Here is a 24,557-nt window from a genome sequence, read left to right on the forward strand (position 1 = left end):
GTCTCTCTCCTCTCTCGCTCGCTCGCTCTCTCTCCTCTCTCGGCGGTTGATTGCCATTGGGTCACGTGTGGTAGGAGGAGAGATTTGTCTTAAAAACCCGAGACCGCTCCCAGCTAGGGATCCTTTTGGAAGGGTCCCAGTTGTTTCAAGATTTACAGCTTACCGAGGAAGGAGCCTGTTATTGAAAGGTGACACCCGCCTGCTCGCCCACAGCCCCGAATTGGCCCTGTCTAGGCGGAAATATTTGCTAAGGGATTGAGGGACTGCAGGTGCCTGTTGCCTTTGTTCAAGTTAGCGCTTCATTTCATGTGCTCTCACTAGCAAATTCTTCAGGCCCGTAGGAAAACAGTTGGTTGAGTTGTGTTTACCCTGTAAAGACACATGAATGTAACACGCTGATTTCTTCTTATCCTTCCCATACGACCCCCTCTCCCTTCTGAAAGAAAGAATAATAATAATGAAAGTCACCCAGTAAACAAAGATGACGTAGTTACAGCCAGGGACCTTGGATCCATTATTCACAATCAGTGCTTTCTGAAATGGTTACATCAGGCAGCATCTGATGAGCTTCAGAATTTAGAGAAAATATCACATTACCAGATTGCTTATTTCGTTTCTAACGAGGAAAGAGGAGCTACATTTTTCTAAGACTGGCTTTTGTTTTGTCTGGATGTGAATCACTCAGTAGCCCAATTTGAACTGATTGATTGGCACAATAGCATTCAAAATTTGTCGCTTCATTAAATGACAAACTAGTTTTAGGAAAGTGCCAGATGCCTTCAGATTGTTTTTGTAACTTTTTCCAGGCCTCTGTTATTTGCATAATCTAGGCATACCTCTCCTTGACCTAGTCGATGTCTATCAACTGTTGCGCCCACACCTGGAAAATTAAATGCGTCATTAATAAACTGTGCTTTGGCTTATTTATTTACTTGAACTGTTTCAGTTCCTTTGACCAGCTCCTCAATCAGCAGAAAATTAGGAAGCACGTTGGTTTAGTTATCATCACTCAAAATGTCATTGTTTTGATCATTGGCTGCATGCATAGGGGTTTGTTTTAGTTGCTGTCCATAACATAAAGGCCTATAAAAAGTTGCTTTAATGGAACTGACAGGATGCACAGGTGCCAACAATAAGGATCCGAATGTCAAGGCTTTTAGACATTACAAGGTGCTAGACAGGAAAGGGATCATATCTGGCTGGAGGTTCATCAGAAATGGCCAGGGCGATTACTGAGATCGGCCTTGAAGATGGGATGGAATGTAGAGAACCTGAGAGGAGGAGGGAGAGGACTCCTGACGCAGCAATCAGGGGCAGCCAAAGCCCCTTCAGTTAGAGTGGGCTTGCTGCCTGGGGAGGCAGAAAGCCGGGAAAGGGAGTAGGGCCTGTATGCAAGATGGCAGCCACAGCATTGCTTTGGGAAATTCTCTACCCTTGTTTTATGCACTGGTGAGAGCCACCAGGAAGTGAGAAACCACTTCAGGGGCTCCCAGCTGGAGCGGGGAGACCAAAGCCAGCATTCCTCCAGGCCCAGAATGGAAAGTTTGAGGCCCAGGAAAAGGAACAAACTAAAGAAGGAAAGATCATGAAAGAAATGCATTTATCCAGAGGTGACAACATTGATCCCACATCAGGAAAGCACACTTGTTGGGGACTACAATGTCATTAGATTTTTCTCCTTTGCTCTCCAGTTTCCTTCTCTAAAACAAGAAAGAGCAATCCTCAGATCTACCCAAACTTTGCCAGCTTTTTCACACCAGCAGGTAGAATTTATTTACATTCCTTCTAACCCACTGAAGCAGCCAGCTCGTCCTAAGCAAGATCAGACATCTCTCTTCAAGCGCAGCTCTGGTGGCAGGAGCAGGAACGCAGGAGGACCTCCACCAGCAGGAGGGCTTGGGTGCAGGACCACATCCTGCCCAGCCCTTACTGCCTAACCAGCGTGCTGGAGCACTGGCTCTGAGATCTGGGTACTAGTTGATAATGTGATCTTGAGCAGCATACTAAACCCGTTTGTGCTATAATCTCCTCGTCTTAAAGTGGTTATTATAATATTTACCTCCTAAAACTGTTGTGAAGTTTAAATTAGTGTAGCCGAAATGTGCTGGGTGCACTGCTGGGACCTTGGAATGCACTGAAAGCAAAAGAGAAACTTTTTTTTTTCAAGTGGTGCATGGGATGGGGGGCAAAGTGAAAAAAAAATACCATTGACTGTCAACGGAGACCTGTAAAACAATGGCTTTGGCTGTATTAGCCAGCTGAATGTCTCTGAGTCTCTCATACTGATTTTGAACCTGGCTGCTTTCTCAGTAGAGTTGAAGACATCCATCCAATAATCCCTACACTCTTTTGTCTGGCTCCAACCAAGATGATACAGAAATGTTTGCAGTCTATTTAAAATTAGTCTAATTCTGGGCCCAGCAAGGTGGCTCCACTTCCCATCCAGCTCCCTGCTTGTGGCCTGGGAAAGCAGTGGAGGATGGCCCAAAGCCTTGGGACCCTGCACCCATGTGGGAGACCTGGAAGAAGCTCCTGGCTTCAGATTGGCACAGCTCTGGCTGTTGTGGCCACTTGGGGAGTAAATCAGCGGACGGAAAATCCTCTCTGTCTCTCAGCCTGTCTGTATATCTGACTTTGCAATAAAAATCAATAAATCTTAAAAATTAGTCCATTCTAACTTCTAAACAAGATTGCTAGGTTAGATAGCAGGTTTTTTTTTTTTAGAGATTTATTTTATTTTCATTACAAAGTCAGATATACTGAGAGGAGGAGAGAGATAGAGAGGAAGTGGAGCTGCCGGGATTAGAACCAGCGGCCATACAAGATCAAGGCAAGGACCTTAGCCGCTAGGCCACACTGCCGAGCCTGGTTAGATAGCAGTTTTTAAGAGGTAGTAATTTGAGATTATAAAATGATGTACATATATGATGCACTTGACCTTTTGAAAAATAATTCACAACTAGAGGGAAATCTCATTTTTCCCCCTAACTGTTCTTACTTTGTCTGTGCTGGTTATTTAAAAAGTCTGTGGGAGAATGGAATTTTAAAAAGGGGTTTAGGGACAAGTGTTTAGCACAGCAGTTAAACTATAGGTTGGGACTCCCACATCATGTATCAGGGTGACTGGGTTCGAGTTCCAAGAGCTCTGTTTCCCATTCCAGCTCCCTGCTAATACATGTCTCTGGAAGCAACAATTTGATGGCTCAGATGTTGGGTCCCTGCCATCTGAATGGGAGACCTGACTAGAGTTCCCAGCTCTCAGCTTTGGTCTGCTCCAGTCCCAGCTATTAGGGGCAATTGGGGAATGAAATAGCTGCTGAAAGCTGGATTTATTACATATCACCGGCAGGAAGACAGAAGATTTTTCCATGTACTAGTTCACTTTCCAAATGGTCACAAAGCTTAGGGCTGTCCCTGACCAAAGCCAGGAGCCTGGAACTCCTCCTTCTGGGTCTTCCAGGTGGATGGCAGGGCTCTCAAGTACTTTGACCGTCTTCCACTGCTTTCTATTATGTTAACAGGGAATTGGGTCAGAAGTGGAGCAGCCAGGACTCCCTAATATGGGATGCCTGCATCACAAATGTCACCTTGATCCACTGTGCCACAATAGCAGTTCATATCAAAGTGATTAAAATCAGTGTTAAGACCAAAGTGCCTAAATTCACCTGTGGACTCTGCTAGTTACTGCTATGACCTACTCCGTAGGATCAAGTCCAGTCACACACAGAATGCCCGTAGTCCAGCCTCGGACAAGTCATTAGTATCACATAAATGGTAGCAATTGTTACAACAAGGAAGACCAGAGCTCACATGAAATTCCAGCACACTGAACATTTGAACTATTTTCCATTTTCATATTTTTTATTCGAGTCTCTCTGCATTGATGACAGTTGTGATTAGAGTACACTAAAAGTTTTGTGCTTTTTTTTTTTTTAGAAAAAAACCTTTTCTTAAAAAAAATTGATTGATTTCTTTGAAAAGCAGAGTTACAGAGAGAGAGGGGGAGATGGAGAGAATTCTATTCTCTGAGTCGCTCCTCAAGTAGCCACATTGGCCGTGGCTAGGCAAACCAAAACCAGGAGCCAAGAGCTTCTTCCAAATCTCCCATCAGGGCACAGAGGCCCAAGCATTTGAGCCATCTTCCACTGCTTTTCCAAGTGCATTAGCGGGGAACTGGATCAGAAGTGGAGCAGTCAGGATTCAAATCGGCAAACAGTTGGGATGCTGGCTTTGAAAGTAGCAGCTTTACTCACTATGCCACAGCACTGCTCTCTGTACTGTTTTTATTATATTATCACATCTTGTAGGTTACTTTTGAAATCTTGTTTAATATGTACTAATTAATAAGGTTAATATGTTTTTTCACAGCCATTCATCTTTTTATGTTTGCACTTAGGTAATTTCTAATATTTCATCTACATGAAGTACTACTGCATTGTAATTATCACGCCACAGTGGCCATCATTTACACATATTACATTGACTTAAGAATTTCCCTTAGGATAGAGGAGTGTTTCTGAGTTAATGCAGTGAATGTTTTTTGACTATTTCCCTTCCAAAGGGATAGTGATATTTTTGCCACCAGCACTGTCTGAATGGAATGCTCTTTACTTGAGACTTTTAATTTTTCCTACTTAGCTAATAATTAGATATCTTTGTTCTCTTGCATTATTTTGCTTATTAGTAAACTATTTTCCTAATGTTTGTTTATTAAATATATCTCCTGTTACACAGTTTATGTATATTTCGCTTATTTATCTCTTATTTATGGGGTCATGTGCTTGATTTTTCTATGCTCCTTACATAATTAACCTTGTATTATATTTGGTGCAAATGTTTCTCAATCTAATTTCACTTCTCTTTTAGGTATATTATCTTCGGTTGTGTGGAAAGTTTGTAGTTTTAATACAGTTCAGCTTGTTCATTTTTTACTTTGTGATTTCCTGATCATGTCTGAATATAAAAGCAATTACCTTAGATGTTTAATCCTACTTTCTCATATGAAATTTAATTAATTTTGAGATTTTCTCTTTTTAGTTCTTTGTGTCTGTAGTTCCCTCCCTACGTTAGTAACACGTTTTGATTTTTTGTTTTACCATAATTTTATTGTCTGGTGGCTCTAGTAGTAACATCAGTCCTCTTTCTATAACTGCTCCTCTTCATTTATATTTCATGGCTGTCTTCAGGCACTAAATTACCTGAAAAGCTGTACTTCTCTCCAGCCTCATCTGTTTTCCCTTTCTAGATCTTTCCTGCCAGCATGCCAGCATGACATTGTTTCTCCTATCTGTAAAAAAAGACAAAACAAAAACGAAAACCTCAGTCCATATTTTTTATCTCATCCTCCTTAAAAGAACAGTGTGTGTGTTGCTTGCGCTTTGTTTGCACTCTCGTTTAGGCTCTGCCTCCCCCCGGGCCTGAACACTCTCCATATGAGGCAGTGCTGCTCTTCTCTGGGCCACACTGTTTGGTCCTCACCTGACTTAGCTGCTCACTGTTGTTGCTCAGTCACCTTGCAGCATTGCTGCACTTGGTTTCCCAGAAACCTTGCTTCTCTCATTTTCTTCGTAATTCACTGGCCACTCCCTTCTTAGTGTCCTTTGCGTATTCCTTCACATGTCCTGACTTAGAGTTGGCAAGTGCAAGGGCTAAGTCCTCAGACATTTTTTTTTTGTTTTCCATTTTTTCTGTTTGCTCTTCTGAAGACCGATTACGTGTCCAGTGCAGAGCTGCCTGCTCCACTCTATCTGGAGCCATCTCAGAGTCATGAGATCAGCAGCTGAGCTCCTGATCTGCTTTCCTCCCTATCTTCCTGACATCTGGGTCGTTCCAGCAGCATTGCCTGAAATCCCTGGCTGCATACCATCCTGACGTCCATTATTTCTCTCATTCCCTACATCGAGTCCTACGATCATGCTGATTCTGCTCTCAAAATAGATCCAAGTGGTTTTTACTCCTCAGCCAGGGCTGGACCAAACTGAAGCAGGGAACCAATAACTTGTTGCATGTCTCCTATGTGACCTTTCAAGTCTCCTATGGCTTTTCCCAGGCCATTAGCAGGAAACCAGTCACAATAACAGCCAGGACCCAAACTGGTGCCTATATGGCATGCAAGGTTTGCAGGCAGTGGCTTTATCCACTGTGCCACAACACTGGTGCATAGATCCATGCACTGTCTAGTCCAGGCAATGTCATCTGTTAAACATGTTAGATAGCATGACATCCTACTTCTGCTCTCTCCCAACAGTTTATTCTTTTTTAAAAAATTAGTTATGAGAACGCCTGATTCCCTCCCCAAATGTCCACCACAGCCAGGGGATGGGCCTCACAGAAGCCACGATCCAGGAACTTCCTACAGGTCTCCCACAGGAAGGGCAGGGCCATCCTCTGCTGTTTCCTGGCACATTAGCTGGGACTTGGATTAGGAGCCAAGCATTTAGGACTCCAACATTGTCATGTGGGATGCTGACATCACAGGTAGTGGCATAACATACTGGGCCTCAACTCTGGCCCCACGATGGTTTATTGTTTACACAGCAGTCAACATGATCCTGCCAACCAAGTCCAATCATGTTACTGCCAAATTGGGAAGCGAGTTCCTTCCTTATTAAGGCCAAGTCTTTCCCGTCATCTACCAGCAAGACCCAATCTGGCCTCTGAACTCTCAGCCTCCCTGTCCCGGTGTGCCCTGGAGTGGGCTGTCTTTGCTCCAGCCTCCACAGCCTCTAGTCTTTCCCAGCGTACCTCTTGCCTGGCCCCTTGCCCCTTGCTGCGCCCACAGACACCTCCCGGCTCCTTGCCTCACAGCTTGTCAGGTGCCACTTGTCAATGAGGACATCTGCCGTTTCTACACACACACACGCGTACTCTGCCCTGCTCTCTTCTCTGTAACTTGGGCTACTTAGCAGCATGTTTGCTGTGCATTTTACTTCTCAATTTCTTGTCTGTCTTCTCCAACCAAAAAAGAATCTCCCTAAGGGCAAGCCTCTTCTCTAACTTGTTCATTGCACACAGAACAAGCTCAGCGAATACTTGTGCTCTGTAGACTCAGATGAAAGTGAACTGTAAATTACTGAAGTATTGGCAGTCAGCATTACACACCATGAATTCAGCAACTCTCTTACTTTTCCTTCCTCTGAGGCTTATTTGGCAATTTATTTTTATCACAAAGGCTACAGTGAATGCAGTATTTGTAAACAATTGGAAAGATCTCAGAGTTGACTGAAAGCCTTTTTCCTTGATGTGACGCTTCCCCGGGTGTATTTATCCCAGCTAGCAAAAAGACTCTGCTTGGTGCTGTGACGGAAAATGGTCTCTTCAGAGACCTGGGTAAAATAGTTTGGGGGATAGATAGGAAAGTATAAGGAAATAGAGTAATATAACTGCAAATAAATACCATTTTTGTTGTTTCCGAAATAGAAGACTATGAGAATGTGACATTTGTGTATCCGCATGTATTTGCTAACATTATGGTAGGATTAATGGAAAAATCTTGGTTGTTTTAGATCCTTGTGGAAGTTTGAAGCCAGCCACAGTATATAAGCAATAAATTGCTTTAAGTATGTTAACGGGTTGTAAAATCTCAGTGAGAGTTAAAATATTTTTTTTCAGTTAGGTAAGGTAGATTTTTATTTTTATTCGCCATTGTGGTATGATGCATATGGGAATTGTTTAAATGTTTGTAACTTGGATCTAAGAAGAGGATACATACTTTAACTGCCGTTTTACTTTGATAAAAAATGGGGGAAAATGGGAACACTGAAGCTCTCCAGAAAATGGAAGGTTGAAATCTTAATGACGTATGTGGAGAATGCTATACAGGAAGCCATGAGACAAAAAGTGCATACATCCGCCCTGACCTTCTGGGTTTTGTTTTCACTGCATGTAGACCAGAACCTCCAGCAAGGCTCCACTATTCACCTTCATTTCACAAACAGTTTGCTGGGCCAGGCACAATTGCTCAGTGGCAAAATTCTCCCTTTGCACACGCCAGGATCCCATATGGGTGCTAGTTCTCCCCTGCTTCCCATCCAGCTCCCTGCTTGTGGCTTGGGAAAGCAGTCGGGAACAGCCCAAAGCCTTGGGACCCCGCTCCCATGTGGGAGACCCTGAGGAGGCTCCTGGCTCTTGGCTTTGGATCAGCTCAGCTCTGGCCATTGTGGCAACTTAGGAAGTAAATCAGTGAGTTGAAGATCTTTCTGTCTCTCCTTCTCTCTGTAAATCTGCCTTTCCAATAAAAATACATAACTTTTTAGTATATGTGCTGCCAAAGCAAGCACTCAATAAAAATAATTAACTCTTTAAAAAAAAGGGAAAAGATGCGGTTTGCTTTTGTCCTCTTTTTCTTACCGCAGCCACATTAGCTTATATCTCCACTGAATTTTGAAACTTTTCAGGTTGGAGATTTTTTTATGTTCTTGACTTTTCGAGATAATTTAAGTCATTCAAATATCTGGCCTATTGCAATAATAACAGCGTAAGCAGGTAATTTAAATATGTTACAGTAAATATACTGCTTTCATTATCACATGCAAAAAAGATGACTGCTAACTCTTAGCAGAGCATGAGCTTATTTTTTATTTCATTGATTATACAACCTCTCTAAACCATCCCATTCATACATTTTTTTAGGTAAACAAAGGTTAAAGATAAAAGTTGGTTTGTTATGAAAATCTTATGTTTACAATATAACCACCTGTAAAACTTTTTTTTAATTTATTTTTATTTGTTTTACAGATGGAGTTAGAGCAGGAGAGACAGAGAGCTCCAGGGGAAGCTGGAAGCTGGGGGGCTTTATCCAGGTCTCCCATGTGGGAGATGGGGACTCAAGCACTTGGGCCATCGTCCATTGTTTCCAGGGTTCATTAGCAGGGAGCCGTGTTTAAAGTGGAGCAGCCAGGATTCCAACTAGTGCTCACAAGGGAAGAGGACATTGCGGGTGAAGGCTTAGCCCTGTGTGCCACAGCACTGACCCTCTGTGAAGATTTCTTGCAGTCATATCCCTTTTACTGAAGTAAATTTACTAGTTTCAGTCGTGTTGCTATATTGACGAAAGTCACACTATACTGAAAAACCAGTGAGATGGCCGATTCACCGAGCTACCAGAAAACAGTAGCAGGTGGGAAAGAATTACCCAACAGTGCTTGAAGATTACATCAAATAATGAGCAAACCCACTCATCTTAGGATATTTTACAGCCGCTCAAAAAGAATTGCAAAGTATTTTTAGTTTCATTTGAAGATCCCTTTTACGTGTCAGTGTCTTTTAACCTCAGCACTCGCTGCTATTTTCAGGTGGAGAATTCTCTGTGGCAAGAGGCTGTCCTGCGTGGCAGGATGTGTGTGCCATCCCTAGCCTCTATCCACCAGATGCCAGTAGTATTCCCTAATGATGGCAGCCAAAAATGTCTCCGGATATTGCCATATGTCATCAAGTGGGGAAAATTGCCAGTGGTTGAGGACCATTTTGTTAAGTGAGAAGAGAAGGAAAATGGTTCTCGCAGGGGATGAGCTTAGCAGCTCCACGGCCAGGATGGTCACAGGCAGCTATTTAAAAGTCAATCAAAATCAAGGAACATTTAAAATTCACTTCCTCAGTCGCAATAGCCACGTTTTGTGTGTTCAATAGCTACCTTATTGGGCAGCACAAAAATAGAACATTTCCATAGTTACTGCAAGTTCTATTGAAGCATTGCTCGACAAGAGACAGTCTGCTCAGCATGCCCATCTGAAAATGACTGTGTTGCTTTCCATGTGTTGCTTTTATGTGTTTTATGGGAGATCACTTTTTGAGATTACTTACAGAATTTCCAACTATTCAGTCTTTTCCCCAGTTGAATACAATGGTCTGGGTTGGGTCAGATAGAAGCCAGTAGCCTGGCACTGCATCCTGAACTACCGCTTGGGTGGCAGGGACCTGTGCACCTGGACCACCTGTCATTGCTTTCCTAGGCACAGCGCCATAGGGAGCAGGAACAAGAAGGACTCCAACTGCCGCTCAGATAAGGAAATACTGGAGCTTAACCACTGTGTCACAGTGCCAGATATACCACAATTCAAATGATATTTGGAGATTTATCAATAAAAAATTTCTGTATGGGGCTCAGCACGGTAGCCTAGTGGCTAAGTCCTCACCTTGCACACACCAAGATCCCATGTGGGTGCCAGTTCGAATCCCGGCTGCTCCACTTCCCTTCCAGCTCCCTGCTTGTGGCCTGGGAAAGCAGTGAATGACAGCCCCAAAGCCTTGGGACCCTGCACCTGCGTGGGAGACCTGGAGGAGGCTTGAGGCTCCTGGGTTCAGATCAGCTCAGCTCTGGCTGTTGAGGTCTCTTGGGGAGTGAAACAGCAGTTGGAAGATCTTCCTCTCTGTATCTCCTTCTCTCTGTGTATCTGCCTTTCCAGTAAAAATAACAAAAACATTTTTTTTAAAAAAAGAATTTTCTGTATGAAATACTGTTGCAAATCAATTTCATATTTTTTTACTGTTTCAAAATTGCTATATCAGTATTTATTTCCAGTTTTCTCAAAATCGATGAAAATCATCAATACAGGGCACTTTGAAAATAATTTTTATGCTCATGTATCCCACAAATTAGCTTTTATGTTCCATATTTTATACATGTATTAATTAAATGTGAATCACAAATTACAGTTTTCCAGATCCTGTAAGTTACTAAGATACTAGGATTATAATGCAGACCCAAGAATTATTAATTGTTGGCTTCCTTACTGCTAAGAATGTCATCAGTGCTGCAAAAACACACCTGCCAAAGAAATCATAAAAGTGAAAGTCATAGGGAAACTATAAACAAAATAGGTATGCACTGAACAGTTATTCAAAACTCATGAAGAAGTTTGAGAAAGTACTCAGATTACTACTGAGGTCACTAATATTTTCTTCATTTTTAAAGATTTATGTATTGCTTTTTATTTGTGAGCAGATTTACAGAGAGAGAAAGATCTTCCATCTACTGGGTCACTTTTTAAATGGCTGCAATAGCTAGAGCTGAGGAGATAAGATGCAGGAACCAGAAGCCTCTTCCCAGTCTCCCATGAGGATGCAGGCTCCCAAGGACTTGAGCCATCCTTTGCTGCTTTCCCAGTGCATATGCAGGGCACTGGATTGGAAATGGAGTAGCCGGGACTAGTACTGGCGCCCATATGAGATGTCAGGTGCCACGAGTAGAGGATTAGCCTATTGAGCCACTGCACTAGCACCCCATTAATATGTTCAAATAGTGATAAGTCAATTATAGGAAAGAATTACTCTCACTCAAAAATAAAGCAAATTTTCTGCTGTGGCCAAATTTCATTAACTTTTTATCATGTCATATTTTTTTTATCATGATATATGTGCTAGATCACATAAACCTAATGGTTTAACCAGGATTTTGTTGACTGAAGGTCAATGGAGGCTTGGGGCAGGAGTTGGCCAGGTTGGCTTCCTTCTGTGCTGGCTGTGAGGGAGCGATCATTGCTGTGGCTCTCTCCAGGCTGCTGTTGTGTGCCAGGGTGTTCGAGCAACACTCCAATCTCTCCCTTCAGGTTCACATAGTGTCCTCCTTCCTCTGTGCACATCACTGTGCCAGAACGTCTCCCGAGTTGGTACCCCCCAACACCCTCGTTTTTTGTTTGATTACATTCCTGAAGATCCTCTGCTTACAAGGTCACATTCTTTTGAGGTGTCCCCAGCAAACCTCTGTGGGGTGTAGTTTAACACATCACAGTGTCTTCTGCATATCCCAAGGGAAACTAGCATATGCCAAAGAACAGTTTAAGTGGTTGGGTGAGAAAAGGAAGTAAAATGATCTGTCAAAATAAGTCTTGGAAAGGGATTCTAAAGCTCCTGCTACAAATTTCCTGAAGCACGAGGCAAAATTGGTGGCTGTTCCAGGGAAACTGGTTTATCCATGTATAAAGGACAAGTTTAGAGCACCTGGCTTTGGTCAGCATTGAGACATGGTGTCATGCGAGCACTGGGAATGCAGAAACAGTGGGAGTCCGGGTTGAGGACCTGCACTTTCTCTCCATGTCTCTCCTTCTCTGTGTAAAAATAAAAATAAGACTTCAAAAAATACATCATGTATGTATAGAGACCTGATTAGATGATAGGCAAATACTCACTAGTTTGCACTTTAAAAAAAAAAAATTTATTTATTTTTAATGCAAAGTCAGATATATAGAAAGGAAAATCTTGCATCCAGTGATTCACTCCCCAAGAGACCTCAACAGCCAGAGCTGAGCTGATCCAAACCCAGGAGCCTCAAGCCTCTTCCAGGTCTCCCACGCAGGTGCAGGGTCCCAAGGCTTTGGGGCTGTCATTCACTGCTTTCCCAGGCCACAAGCAGGGAGCTGGAAGGGAAGTGGAGCAGCCGGGATTCGAACTGGCACCCACATGGGATCTTGGTGTGTGCAAGGTGAGGACTTAGCCACTAGGCCACCGCTCTGGGCCCCAATCTTTTTTGATGCAACTTGAATCACTAGCAGTTGGGACTTCTAAAATTTGGACTGCTCTTTAGCTAAAACTGTATCAAGTGGATAAACTGGCTTGCCTGTGTGTTTAAACTCAGAGAGACCCACAGGAAAGAAGAGTCGTAGGCTTTCTTGAGTGTCCAGGGAAAGAGTGCAGATGTGGAAACAAAGGAAAACAAACTTGATGGTATTTGCATAATGGGTGTCCGGGTTGTCATGACCCCTTCTTTCCTGCTTTGTGCCTGTGGTCTTTGCTTTTTGTTGGACCCAGTCTCGCTGTTGCCAAATAAACTTCCAAGTTGTTTATTTGGTGTTTATTTGCATTGGGTTTGTAGTGATTAATCTTTGTTATCCTTAGTTGCATTTCTAATTTAAAAATGGTTTTATGATATTAAGTGGCTTATTAATGAGTACAAAAAAGTACCCTTTAAAGATATATTTCTATGTCCTTGTAAAAGGGCCTTAGAAGTAAGTCTTAACTGAGAAGTATTAAAGTATTGCGTAAAATTAAGCTTTGTGTGAAGGTAGTCTTTTCTTTGCCAAATAAAAATTACAGAAATTTGACGAGAAAAAAAAAAAGTTTTTGTCGACAAAATTGTGGTTCTTCCCTATAATCAAATAATATTGAGAATTCAGAATTTCTAAATGCTATGTGTTAAATTCATTAAAATGATAAATGTGATGTTAATACTGCTCTTTTTCAGTGGTCTCCCATAAGTTTAAGATATAAAATATACCATTTTCTGGTATACCTGTACCCAGTTATTGTAGACCTTTTACTAGTAACAAAGCCTCACAGTGTTTTAAGACAGCTCAGCTAACACTAAAATTTAAAAAATAAGGTCATGAGCCATTTTATGGTTACAATAAAAGGAGACCTTGAGCACCGTGAATGACTGAGTCATACAAAGGAAAGTGATGTTGCTTCAGTGCACTTGAGGACTTTAAGTTCTTTGTTTCTTCAAGGACTTTGGTTCTGCTGCCCACTTCAAAGCATGTGATCCCACTCTTGTCTTCTTTAATCCTTTTCTTCTCATCTTATCTTTAGTTTTTTCTTTTCAATGTCAGTAGAGAATGATATGGTCTCTGCCACATGCAGAAAAACAGTAATTTTAAAATATTAAAAATAGAATCTGTAATTTCCAAACTTCAGAAAGAAAAAGTTAAAGAGATATAGAACATAGATTTAGGAGGGTGGGAGGGTGGGAGAGGGCCACAGGGAAATAAAGAGGTGATAGAAATAGCTTCATCGCTTCTTGGCCTTTTGGCTAATTTCAAGTGTAGTATCTGTTTTTATCAGTTTAACATCTGATACTTCCTCTATTCCAGGACAAAATATTAAGTGGATTTTTGGAGCCTGGAATTGGAATAGAAACTTGCTCTGTCCACTCTGTGCATCGACCTGGTGTTGCAGTACCTCCAGGAACAGTGCATGCCCTTGGTGCAAAAAAAAAGAAAAAGAAATAGTTTCAATTATATTTATAAAGATCATAAATGTCAACAATTATATTCTTTGATTAAAATGGACTCCAACACTAATGAGGGGAACGATAAGGAGAATTATGAAACATGATCCAAGGAGTTTGAGACTTTGAGTGAGTGTACAGTATGGTCAGTACTACCGGGTCAGTATTAATTGATGGTAATCAGCAATTCTCTCTCTCTTTCTCTCTTTTTTTTTTATGATTTATTTATATTTTTGAAAGGCAGAGTTACAGAGGGAGACAGAGAGAGCTCCTCCAACTGCTGATTAATGCCCTGAATGGCTGCACCCGCCCAGTCTGGGCCAGGGGAAGCCAGAGGATCTGCCTTAAGGGCTCTCACAGGAGTGCGGGAGCCCTAGTCCTTGGGCTGGCTTCTGCAGCTTTCCCAGGTGCATTCGCAGAGAGCTGGATGGGAAGCACAGCAGCTGAAACCCCAGCTGGCTCCAGTCTAGGACGCCAGCACTGCAGGTAGCCGTTTAACCTGTGTCACAGTGCCAGCCCCAGTGATTATCAGTCCTGTCCAAAGTGAAAGAGTAGTGTAATTCCCAACAGGATTTTTATTGTTGTTACATATGTAATAGACTAATTATCTGAAATTTATACAAAAGAACAGAAGTTCAGGAATCAATAAGACAATTGTGAAGATCAGGAATAATGATCTTCCCTATTAAAGATTTTTTTATAATGTTTGTCATAATTAAGATGATGGTATTGATACAGTGATTAACATCAGACTTAATGGAACACAATTAAAAAATCTGGAAATTAACCCAGGTTAATATGAAAGTCTGATATGACAGAAATAAAATTCAAAGGGAATAGAAATGTAGAAGTCATTTAATCAACAGTGTTGTGCCAGCTATCTTAATCTCTAGAAGAAAAAAATTAAATTCACAATAAAGTTAAAAATAAATTCCAAGTGGATTATCTGCCCAACTATGAGAAATAGTACATATCAAGCTTTAGAAGAAAAGGTCAGAGAAAACCATGATATGATAAGGAGGAAGATATATATGTATATTTTTAAAGATTTATTTACCCACTTGAAAGGCAGAGTTACAGACAGAATGAACAAGGGACAGAGAAATCTTCCGTCTGCTGATTCACTCCCCAAATAGCCACACGGGTATGCCAGACCGAAGCTCACAGCCTGGAGCCGCCTCTGGATCTCCCACATGGATGTAGGGTCCCAAGGACTTGGGCTGTTTTCCATTGCTTTCTCAGGCACATTAGCAGGGAGCTGAACCAGAAGTGGATGCAAACCATCCCCCAGAGAAGGATTTTTTTTATACCGTGACAAACCATAGTGGTGATCATTCTTAAATGTGTCCGTTTTTTAAGGTTTATTATTTTTTTAAAATGATGTATTTGTAGAAGAGTTTCAGAAAGTGGAGAAGAGAAAGAGATTCTTCCATCCGCTGGTTCACTTCCCATATGTTCAAAATGGCCACAACAGCAAGGACAGGGCCAAGCCAACATTAGAAACCAGGAACTCCACATGTGTGGTGAGGACACAATTAAGCCATCATCTACTGCTCCCAAGAAGTTCATTAGTAATAAGCTGGCTGCAAGCCAGCTAAGCCTGTGTTTAAGCTGGAGGACCCTATTTTTGCATTTTAAATCAGCTTAATTGAGATAGAAATTTATGATAATTCCAGAGTTTCGTCAACTATATGCATCCCATATGAGTACCAGTTCAAGTCCTGATGCTCCACTTTCGATCTAACTCCTCTGCTTATGTTTCTGGGGTAATTTCAGAGACAGCCCCAGTATTTGGGCTCCCTCCCCACTACGAAAGAAGCTACCACAAAGTTCCTGGCTCCAGACTGAAGCCTCGCTAGCCTGGGCACTTGCAGCCATTTGGGGAGTGAATCAGCACATGAAAGAACTGTATCTTTCCTTAGTCCCGTTGACTTTCAAATAAGTAAATATTAAAAAGTTAAAAAGGGCCCAGCACAGTAGCCTAGCAGCTAAAGTCCTCACCTTGCGTGCGCCAGAATTCCATATAGGTACTGGTTTATGTCCCAGCTACTCTGCTTCCCTTCAAGCTCCCTGCTAGTGGCCTGGGAAAGCAGTAGAGGAACAGCACAAAGCTTTGGGACCCTGCACCTGAATGGGAGACCTGGAAGAGGCTCGTGACTCCTGGCTTTGGATCAGTTCAGCTCCAGCAACTTGGGGAGTGAACCAGCAGATGGAAGATATTTTCTCTATCTCTCCTTTCTATAAATTTGACTTTCCAATAAAAAATAAATAAATTTTAAAAAATCAGTTTACATTCTTTGCCATTAAATGTGGAGGAAAATGTGGTTAGTTTGAAAGTTCTTTTCTGAATGCAAAATTTTAAAAACCAGCTAGAAAATCAATTGTTCTTTTCTCAATTCCTCCTGTTTGGGTCTTGGTAGGAGGGTATGACTGGAGAAGCCAGCACTAGAACTTTGGCCCTAAGTAAATAAAAACACAGACAGTTTTGCAACTTATATGCCTAACAAAGTATAATAATCAGAAAATTAAAAGTATTGAAAATCAAGAAGAAAGCAGCTAATCAGAAAGATGGACAGATGAACCAAGATCTCATAGAACTGGAAACCAATGACAACTAGACATATAAAAAGAACTCATTAGCTTGCAGTAAAATGTAAATTAAGACCACATTGAAATTCTATTTCACACCTACTAGACTGCAAAAAAATTAAGAAGTCTGAAAATACCAAGTGTTGGCAAGAATGTAGAGCAACAGGATCCTTTTTGTCATGCCAGTAGAAGAGTAGATGCTGGAACTACTTGGAAAGCAACTTGGCCCTAGCTTACAGTGTTAATCATTCACATAGCCTATAACCCAGCAGTTCCACAACTAGCTATGTACTGTAGAAGAAACCTGGCACATGCACTTAGAGACATTTGCAAGGATTTTTATAGAAAAATTCTTAAGCCAATAATTTAGAAAGAATAGTAATTTACATGGACAGGAGAATGGGTAAAGAAACGTTGGCCATATTTACATGATGGAATATTATATGACAGTAAAATCAAATGAATTACCTCTTAGGGTCATCAACAGGGACAAATGTTACTGAAAGTACATTGTTACTTAAAAAGCAAACCTGAGAGAATTGTATATCGTTTGATACCATTATGAAGGACCCAGTATAGACAAAAAGAAGTACTGGTTAATGATATAATTGCAAAATCTATTTAGAGAGAGAGAGAGAGAGAAGAGGGATAAGCAAGTTTTGAGCTAGGCGTTAGCTCTGAGGGGTTAGCTGCGGAACAGGGATCTGCAGCAGGGGTGTTGATGCTAGAGATTTACAGTGTTCATTTTATTGTGCTTCCTATCTTCGCTGTACGTATCATATGTTCTTTGTATCAACTGTTGCTTTTAAAATGTGCTTAACACTTGCAGTGAGTCATGACCAAGATATCTACAGCAACTCAAGGGACAAGTTAAGACAAGCAGACAGCAGATACCAAGAGAACGGAGATGCCAAGCCTGTCCCAGCCCATATGCTTCTTGCTGGTGCAGAGGCCAGTTTTAGTGCTCAGCCAGGCCACAGACGGAGCCAGGGAAGGGGCTGCACCTGTCATGACGAGCATGTGAACAGAAGGCCAGAACCTCTGTGAAGTCGCCAGGCAGGCTGTCTCTTGTCCTTTCTTTTTCTCAAAGCTGGTAATAGTCCAAGAAAGAATGTCCAGTTTCTTATTCATTACAGAACACATTTGAGGTTTTGGAAGTAGTTATATAGGTACATAGGTAACTGCTTAAAAGGTTTTTTTTTTCCCCTACTTATTTTCAGATGATATTTATTTTACTTTTGGTCCATTTAATAGTTGAGGCATTGCTATTGAAAGTAAAGTAAACACAGCATTTAACGACTGTGGAGTACTGTGTCTCCACTGTGTGTCCTGCCACACTCACACTCAGAATGTTGGTGTTGGAGTGGAGAATAATAATCTTCAGGCAAAACCTTCTGCTTTGGTATTCTAGCTCTGTCAAAAATGTTACATTGCATGAAACTGTAAGTCTTGGAAGAGTTGATGTTACCTGTGTCAGATCAATGCTCCAGAATTTTACAAGCCCCAGAATCTGGAATAAGCCTAAGCTTATTGATGAGAGGTGACATATCATATTTAACATTTTATGTGATGTGTTCCTGACCCCTGTGTACTTGGGCATTGGTTTTGTAAGAGAAGTGAAATGGAAAATATCAGATGAAGCATTCTGTGTCTCTGTGTGGTCAGCAGGGTTGGGGGGCTGAGCTGGGGAAGACATCTGTCACTCACTGACGGCCTTGGGGCTGTTCCTTTGTTCCCTTGCTCCCTTGTCATCGTGCGTGTTGTGCTCAGTTGGTCAGGAAAGGTTTCAGAGCCCCCAAACACCTCAGGAACGTGACTGTGAGACATGAACTAGTGGATTGGCAGATCTGTCAGCATCAAGATTTTTAGCTGAGAGTGCAAAATAAACAAATTTATTAAATTTATCCTTAAAAATTATCCCTCTCCCCTGTCCTCCAACAATTATCCAGAGAGATCAAAAAATTGCCAACTTTAATACCTTTCTTACTGTGAAGGATGGTAGCATTTGATCCCTCAAATCACTCCAACAACTTTTTTTTTTTAAGATTTATTTATTTTATTACAAAGTCAGATAAACAGAGAGAAGGACAGAGAGAGAGGAACATCTTCCGTACGATGATTCACTCCCCAAGTGATCGCAACGGCCGGTTCTGCGCCAATCCAGTGCCGGGAACCAGGAACCTCTTCCTGGTCACCCACGCGGGTGCAGGGTCCCAAAGCTTTGGGCCATCCTTGACTGCTTTCCCAGGCCACAAGCAGGGAGCTGGATGGGAAGTGGAGCTGCTGGGATTAGAAACAGCGCCCATATGGGATCCTGGTGCATTCAAGGCGAGGACTTTAGCTGCTAGGCCACGCCACTGGGCCCATTCCTACAACTTTCAATAAAGAGACAAGATTTTCTAGCCATATTCAGCCTTTTAAGAAAAATTGTTTGTTTTAATTTGAAAGGGAGATTTTACACAGCGAGAAAGAGAGATAGAGAGGGTCTTTGATCCGTTGGTTCACTCCCCAAATGGCTACAACGGCCAGAACTGAACTGATCCGAAACCCAGAGCCAGGAGCCAGCTATTGCAGCCCTTTGGAGAGTGAACCAGAGGATGGGAGAGCTCTCTCTCTCCTGTAAATCTGCTTTTCAAATAAAACAATAAGTAAATCTCTATAAAATAAGTTGAAAGTACCCACTTTCATGGAGTTGCTTTGTTTGCTTCCTTTAGATTTAGAGTTTCCAAAGTATTATACCATATTTCAAAGCTTTTGAAAACACTTTTCCCAGACCTGATTCCCAAAAATTCTGACTTAATTTACTTGGGATGTTGCCTGAACTTTCTTATTTTAAAAAGTTGCCCAGATGATTGGAATGTGCAGCCAGATTCAAAAACCATTTTACTAGGAGTCAGAAAAACATGCTGATGATTTTGTTTTGTTTTGTTTTGTTTTGAGAAACAGTAGTGTCAGAAAACTACCACCAAATTAAGCTGTCTCATAGTATTGCCATTTAAAGCAAGGAAGCAAAAATAGTGAAACATCCTTAGTTTGTTTCTCAGTGATTTGATGATATCAAAACAGGAAAATATGAGTAATTAACAAGTATCTGAAGCTTAGCAGTAAGCAGCATTAGTGGCCCATAAAGAAGTAAAATCCAGACAGACTTAATTGGTCTTTTTAGATTGAATTACAGAAGTATTAGAAGAAAGGAATGCAGTAGATGGAATGTCTGGATTTTATTACAGCATTCTCTACAGTACCTCATGAAACCCAAGTTGGAAATGCATTTCATATTCCCAGTTAGCATGAGAACATAGTCTAGCAAACAGTAAAACATTATATTTGTGAAGTGGCTGCTTAGCACATTTGTAGCACTACACATTTGTGCTGCCTGAAAAAGATCATTTGTGAAATTTGTTGATGTGGTGCTTTATATTTTCTTTTAGTTCAATTAATCATTTATGTCATGCCTGTTACAGTAGCCATAGTACTAAGACTGTTGACTAGAAAGTTATACATCACAATAAAACTAAAACAATAATAATATCTAGTAAAATTCCAGAGAAGAGGGAGGTAGTGGAAAGGACAAAGAAAATATCACAGCTGGGGCTCGGCAGTGTGGCCTAATGGCTAAGGCCCTCGCCTTGATCCCATATGGCCGCTGGTTCTAATCCCGGCAGCTCCACTTCCTCTCTCTCTCCTCCTCTCAGTATATCTGACTTTGTAATAAAAATAAAATAAATCTTAAAAAAAAAAAAAAAAGAAAATATCGCAGCTAATTCTAGCCACTATAACAGAAAGAAAGATTCTGTTTAGGATTGAGAGGACAATCTTTCATAGTCTTTTTTTTTTTTAGATCAAAGGATATTATTAGACCCTGACATTTCTATTGCTTAAATATGATTTCACTTATTACCTCATTTTTAGGTATCAACTGTTATATTTAATCAAATGTGATTTAGTTTCCCATTTTTATACTCTGTCAATTTTTTTTCCTCTTCAGATACAGAGTTGGATAATTAAATGTTATTAATTTTTTTTTCCCTAACAGTAGTTCTGGGGTGAGTTTTAGATTTCTTGTTTGTTCTTTGTGGTGATGCTTCCGTAATACATTTGAATAACTTCAATAAAAACTTTTTAAAAAATTTGTTTTAAAGACAAAGTAACAGAAAGAGAGAGGCAGAGAGACAGTGATAACTTGCATTCACTGGTTCATTCTCCAAGGGCCTGCGGCAGCTAGGACTGGGCAAGGCCAAAAACAAGACAAAGAACCCTCTGTGGACCTCCCTATGGCAGGAACTCAGCACCTGGGCCATTATCAGCTCCCTCCTGGACTCTGAAGCAAGAAGCCTGATGACAAATGCCAAGTAGCCAGGTCGTGAATTCCCATAGGGAATGCAAACATCCCAAGTAGCAGATTAAACCTGTGTGATAAACAATGACTTCTCAGTGGTTATGTAATTATCACATCTTCACAACGGAATGACTCTATTAGTGATTAACTTACAGAGGTTGCTGGAAGACACAGATGTGATACACTGAATGGCCTTTATCTCCACATGTCCAATGCAGAGGCACATTATCACTCCTTGTTCCTTTAAGACACTCCAAGTGCAGGATTGGACATCCATATGCCCTGAGAGAGTGCCTAGGTTCAACTCCCTCCTCTACTTCTGAATCCCACTTCCTGCTGATGGACACTTGGGGAGTGTTTGGGGGCAACCCACTGATTCCTAGCTTTTGCCTGGCCCAGATCTGACTCTTGTGGGTATTTTGGAAGTAAAGCAGCAGATAGGAGATCTCTTGTTGTCTGTCTTTTTCTATCTATGTCTCTGTTTCTCTGCCTTTCAAATAAACATCCATTTGCATTGCAGTAAAACACTAATAAGTGGCTCAGGCTTGCAGCATTTTGGGAATAATTCTATTAGGATCCCAAAGAAATGAAAGATGACCTCAGACTTCTGGAATTTTATGTTTTTAAATCCTATTATTGTTGTTGTTATTGTTTATTATCATTATTCAAGAGGCAGAGAGACAGAAAGAAAAACTTCTATCCCATGGCACATTCCTGAAATGCCCTTTACAGGACCAGGTCAAAACCAGAAACCAGAAAACTCAGTCCCAGATCTCAAGTAGGGATCCAGCCACTTGAGCCACTTCTTGCCTTCTTTTCAGGGTATGCATTAACAGAGCACTTAGAATTGGAAGCAGAACCAGGTCCCAAACCCAGGTGCTCCAGTACACACAGTAGTAATCAGTGTCTTAATTGCTGTGCTAACCAGCTTGCCCCTTTTGTTCTATACCCCAATATCCTGTAGACACCAACTTGTGGACCTTAAGTGGGGTGACTTTTTCCAGTTTGAATCTAACTAACCTGGCATAGGCATAGCTCTTCACTGTTGACTCTGAATGAGTGCATCCAAGGTACAAGATGCCCCAATTACAATAAGTCATGATGTTTAGCCCAGCAGTTCTCTAGCTGTTCTTGCGCCAGAAAGCTGCTGCCTTCCTCATGCTTTGTTACTCCTGCCAGAGCTCCTCCTCAGTCCTTCACCAGGCAGGACTGATTCACCCCTGGGGTGCCTGCCGCAGGAATCTGTGCTTGCTGCCACCTGCAGTTCTTTGCTTTTGGTTGTATAATGTTGTAATGAACCACTCCAAAACTCAGTGGCTTAAGATAACATCAAATTTGTTATATCTCACATTTTTGTTCTATGTGAGAAATAAAATTAGCTTTCTCTAATCTTCCTATTGTTTTGATTGCATGTCAGCTTCTATTGTTTAGATTTCTGAAAGAATTACATCATGCATTAGGAGGACCGGGATGCATTCAACCCGCCACCCCCCTTCCTGCTTAGTAGATCTAGGCTTCAATTTAGCAGCAGAATGGCAAAATTTGCAAGTGTTATCTTATAGTATTTCTCCAACAGCTTATTTTCCTGTCTGCAAATCATCAAGTCTTTATTTTTTTGTTTTTTAGTATTTTGCTGCCTCATTAACTGCCTCAATTTTTGAGGGTGATTTGATTAAGTTGTCTTTATTTTGTTGATGAGAAAGTAAAACTGATTTTAAGAGGAAAATAGTTAATGTGCTAGCCTCAGATAATCATGACTTATACTGCCCAAAGTAGGTGACTTTTAGCTTATTGACAGGATCGCTTTGATTGTTAAAGAACAAATTGCCTAGGGAAAAAATCTTAATGCGTATATGTATTTAGGTGCAGAAGAAAGCACATTTATAAGATGTGATAAGAACAACTGTAATGCATTACGATCCTATCTGTGTCCAGCAAACAAAACGTTGAAGGGTTGTTCTTGTTGTGAATACTTGCTCTGTGTAACTAATAGATATGAATACAATTTTCAGAAGAAAATTGTTAGAGCTTTTCCAATTTCTCTCATAACCAAGAAAAGCTATATGATATTTGAAATCAGCTTACTGTATTTATTGTGATAGAGATGAAAATAACAATAACAACAACAATAATACAATAGGTTGATCTTTTTCAACATTTATTATTTTTTTAATTGCAAAGATATATATATAGAGAGAGAGGAGGAGAGACACAGAGGAAGATTTTCCGTCCAATGATTCACTCCCCAAGTGACTGCAACAGCCGGTGCTGCGCCAATCCAAAGCCAGGAGGCAGGAACTTCCTCCAGGTCTCCCACGCGGGTGCAGCGACCCAAAGATTTGGGCCATCCTGGACTGCTTTCCCAGGCCACAAGCAGGGAGCTGGATGGGAAGTGGAGCTGCCGGGATTAGAACCAGCGCCCATATGGGATCCCAGTGCGTTCTAGGCGAGGACTTGAGCCACTAGGCCACAGTGCCGGCCCCATGGATGGGTACATCTTTAGCCCACAGCCAGAAAGAACATTCTGGAAAATAAATTCTGTTAAGGAAATAGAGATTATTTATTTATTTACTTATTTATTAATTTATTCCAGAGTCAGAGGAAAGTCCTATTTGCAGGGTCACTCCTCAAATGCCCTCAGTGACCAGACCAGGCTACTGCCCAAAGCTGAGGGCCAGGGACTCTCACCAAGTCTCCTGCATGGTGACAGGAGCCCAGATACTCTGACTATCCTCTGCTGCTTTCCCAGGAGCAGTTGGGTTGAAGTGAGCAGGTGAGATCTGAACCTGTGTTCGACTGGGGAGCCTACGAATGAAGTGATTTTTTTTTTTTTTGGCCTTAGCTTTAGACCATATTAGATTGTGCAAAATCCAATTTTGTGTAAAATTTTTGTATAAAAATCCAGTTTTGGGGGGCTACAGTGCCATAGTGGGTAAAGCTACCACCTGCAGTACAAGCATCCTAATGGGTGCTAGTCTGAGTTCTGGCTGCTCCACCTCTGATCCAGCCCCCTGCTCGTGTGCCTGGCAAAGCAGTAGAGGATGACCCAAGTGCTTGGGCCCCTGCACCCATGAAGGAAACCCACAAAAAGCTCCAGATTCCTGACTTTAGACTGGCCCAGCTCCAGTCATTTGGGGAGTGAACTAGGAAATGGAAAATCTTTCTGTCTCTCCCTGACTCTCTGTAACTCTGCCTGTTAAAATAAAATAAATAAACCTCTTAAGAACAATGTTTAAAATCAATTCTGCCTTCTCATCTACAGTGAGGGAAGGCATTTTTCTGAATTCTTTTTTTGGGTAATTTATTGAATACCTGTTCCAAGCCTTGAGGATTTAGAGCTAAACATAGCATAGTGTCTCTCCTAAGGAATATTCAGCACAAGACCCCAGATGTGGAAGTCAGTGAATATAATACTTATGTGGCGGTCATAATACTTGGACACTTAGGGAGTGTCAGCCATGTGCTTGGCATTGTTATATGGTGATGCATTTACTACTTAAATAAAGCAGCCACTGTTACACAAAAGCAAATAAACACAGAAAGGTCAATGATTTCATTCCAAGTCACCTTGCTACTCCCAGTGTGCACAAGGTGTATTGAGAACGTGGGGAAGGATTTCCTCACCTAGAGGAGGCGAGAAAATCTTGCTCTACAGAGAAATTACCTTCCAACCTTGTCTTAGAAATTTTA

General features: G+C 41.4%; 1 protein-coding gene and 1 non-coding gene across 2 annotated transcripts in view; both read left to right on the forward strand.

The window, feature by feature from the left end:
- REEP3 (receptor accessory protein 3) overlaps nt 1-24,557 on the forward strand; it is a 97,832-nt gene that overhangs the window by 745 nt on the left and 72,530 nt on the right. The gene's annotated exons all lie outside the window — the stretch shown is intronic.
- Nucleotides 13,722-13,912, forward strand: LOC118759504 (U2 spliceosomal RNA). The gene has a single exon (XR_009246575.1). It is a non-coding gene; the product is annotated as a U2 spliceosomal RNA (small nuclear RNA).

Source organism: Ochotona princeps, chromosome 13 (assembly GCF_030435755.1).
Source record: "Ochotona princeps isolate mOchPri1 chromosome 13, mOchPri1.hap1, whole genome shotgun sequence".
NCBI lineage: Eukaryota > Metazoa > Chordata > Mammalia > Lagomorpha > Ochotonidae > Ochotona > Ochotona princeps.